This window comes from Triticum dicoccoides, chromosome 4B, assembly GCF_002162155.2.
Source record: "Triticum dicoccoides isolate Atlit2015 ecotype Zavitan chromosome 4B, WEW_v2.0, whole genome shotgun sequence".
NCBI lineage: Eukaryota > Viridiplantae > Streptophyta > Magnoliopsida > Poales > Poaceae > Triticum > Triticum dicoccoides.
Window position 1 is genome coordinate 486,216,872 of NC_041387.1, and position 3,163 is coordinate 486,220,034.

The window sequence follows — 3,163 nt, forward strand, 5'->3', positions numbered from 1 at the left end:
GCTCCAACCCTAAACGCCAGCCGTTGATCCCCCTCCCCTCTCCCTCCCTGCCGTCTGGCAGTGCCGGTGGCGGCAAGATCTCCCTCGCTCGTTCCTGGAGCCAGGATCGTGGGGCGCTTCTCCTTCTCCTGGACCTGGCAGCGAGCTCAATGGTTGGCGCGTGCTACTTGTGAACTACGTTGGGATTTTCCCGAAGAGGAGAGGATGATGCAGTACAGTAGGGATAAATATTTCCCTCGGTTAAGAACCAAGATTATCAATCCAGTAGGAGAACCAAGCAACACTATGTAAGCAGTACCTGCACACAAACAATAAATCCTTGCAACCCAACGCGAACAAGGGGTTGTCAATCCCTTGACGGTTACGAGCAAGATTAAATTGTATGATGATAGATAGATAGATCAAACAAAAATATAAAATAAAATAAATAAAAGAAAAACGCAGCAAGGTATTTTTGGTTTTAGTAAATGATACAAGACAGACCCGGGTGAGGGTGTCCCGGACTAAGGGGTCCTCGAGCTGCCGGCCTATCTCTCATGGGCCGCGCTGATGGGCCACTCTTGATTAATCAAAGGAAGGCCGGATTACAGGCGACCCCGTGCTCCACAAGGAAACCTCCGAAGACTTGCGTATCCTCCAAGCCTACTTAGCGTAACCAGCATGTTTATCCAGTGATGATGACTGGCCATGTGTAACCCTAGGTACCCCTGGTGTCTATATAAACCGGAGGGTTTATCCCGTAGAGGGACGGAACCATTGTCACCATACCCACCTAGGGTTTAGTCCATCCGATCTCGTGGTAGATCAACTTAGTAATTGTCATACAAACACAATCAAGCAGGACGTAGGGTTTTACCTCCTCGAGAGGGCCTGAACCTGGGTAAGCATTGTCTCTATGTTCCTTTTTACCCATCGATCCAACATCCACAGCTCAGGATCCCCTACCTGAGATCCGTCGGTTTTGACACTGACATTGGTGCTTTCACTGAGAGTTCCGCTGAAGAATCATCAAGGATCAATGGCTCGCCTAGTCGCCAGCAACAACATCCGCGATGGGACATTTCGTTCCCGGCCAGCTCTTCGCGTTTGGCAGCATCATGCTACACGCTGATCCGACCGGCCATCTCTGTCGGGTCAATACTTTCGCTCCCGGTGAGAGATCAGGTTTGGAAACCTAGAGTTCCTTACCAACCCCTGGGGAGACCTTGTCCTCGCAGGGTTCTCGTCTTCACCCGAAAGACCCACAAACCCCGAGGCTTCGACTTCAGGTTCGGCTTACCCCGTTATCGGGTTGGCCGCTACTCCGGATCCAGCCTTAAGCTTGAACCCTATCCCTACGCTCAACGACACAGGATCGGCCTCAACCGAGCATGACCCCAGGGCAATTTCGAACGCTCCCAGCGCAGCAAAACTGCAAATTAATCCTAAACATTGCCAGAACATGGACCCGATAGATTTCTCACTATTAAACGGGATATTGGATCAGATCCAAGCCATAGGGATTGCCGACGGCCAGTCCTCGTTTTGCAATCAGATCGGACTTAAAGTCGACGACAGGGAAATTTACATCCCGTCTGTCACTCACTTCTTCGCCATGGTCGAGGATCCGGCCGAAGACTCGCCCCCGCTCCCTCTGGAGCCTAGAACGAGTCGGGTACAAATCTTCGATCACCGAGCTTCGTCGTCTAGCTCAGAATCCGGCCTCCGCTTTGGAAGAGTCCAAAGCCAAAGTCCGATTCGGCACACGACCTCGACTCACATCCTGTTGGGATCAATTTTTTGTCCCATCCACCCCCATGTCGAGTACTCTCCAAGTACCTCGGGCGGCCCGGCATATGGGATCTAATGTATGTGAAACAACATCCCGGAGAAATAATCTGGCAATTCTGGACTAGATTCCTCCTTATCAAAAGCAAGATAGCACACTGCGACAGCCAGGAAATTCTAGCGACGTTCTATCATAACTGCCGAGACGAAGGCATCCTAAACGCCCTCGCTCGCCGTCACATTCAAAGCTTCTCTAAGCTATCAAATTTGGTGTGCAAATACTGCGCCATGGAAGATGCTTGGCAGGCTTAGCAAGAGAAAACAGAGTCAATCCATGCCGAGGAATCCAGACGAGCCCGGGTGAAGCGCGCACACTCTCGCCGGACAGCTAAATATGAGTTGTCCAAGAAAAAGAAGAAACCCCGGGCAGGATCTAGAACGGTCCTTGACGAACTACTGGACAAACCGTGCCCTATACACTCCATCCTGCTTAATAGAAACCCAACCCACAACCTTCGAGCTTGTTGGCTAATCAGGCAGGTCACCAAGAGCGGAGAAGCCATCCTTAGAGGCTCATACTCAAACAGATGTCCAACAATGCCTTCGAATAATGACGCTGAGATCCTAATGATCTACAAAATGTATTCCTCAAAAATCAGAGGAAAAGAGCCTTTGATAGTGTCACGCCCAAGATGCGATACTATCCCAAAGAGACTCGAAGGTCCCACCAAGGATAGAACCGCATATTGAAACGCTTTTGCAAGGTGGATATCATTACATCAACATTACATAATAGATGGGGATACATACATAAGGCATACAATGCCACACGAATACAACATCATCTTACATAAGAGCACCATCCGACTACGGATGAAACACAAACAGAAACTCAAACGACATCCACCCTGCTAACCCAGGCTGCCGACCTGGAACCTATCCCCTAATCAAAGAAGCAGAAGAAGAACTCAACGCAAGCAAGCATCGCTCTCGCGTCATGATCATCGCATAACCTGTACCTGCAACTGTTGTTGTAGTAATCTGTGAGCCACGAGGACTCAGCAATCCCATTACCATGGGTATCAAGACTAGCAAAGCTAAATGGGTAAGGAAGGGGTAAAGTGGTGAGGTTGCAGCAGCGACTAAGCATATATGGTGGCTAACATACGCAAATAAGAGCGAGAAGAGAGCAAACGGAACGGTCGTGAAACTAGCAATGATCAAGAAGTGATCCTGAACTCCTACTTACGTCAAACATAACCCAAAAACCGTGTTCACTTCCCGAACTCTGTCGAGAAGATACCATTGTCCTGGATCTAAGTCTGACAGTAGAGTGGGGGGTAGGTATGGAGAGGCAAGGTCCTAGCTATGGAGAGGTTGTAAGCACAAGAGATGT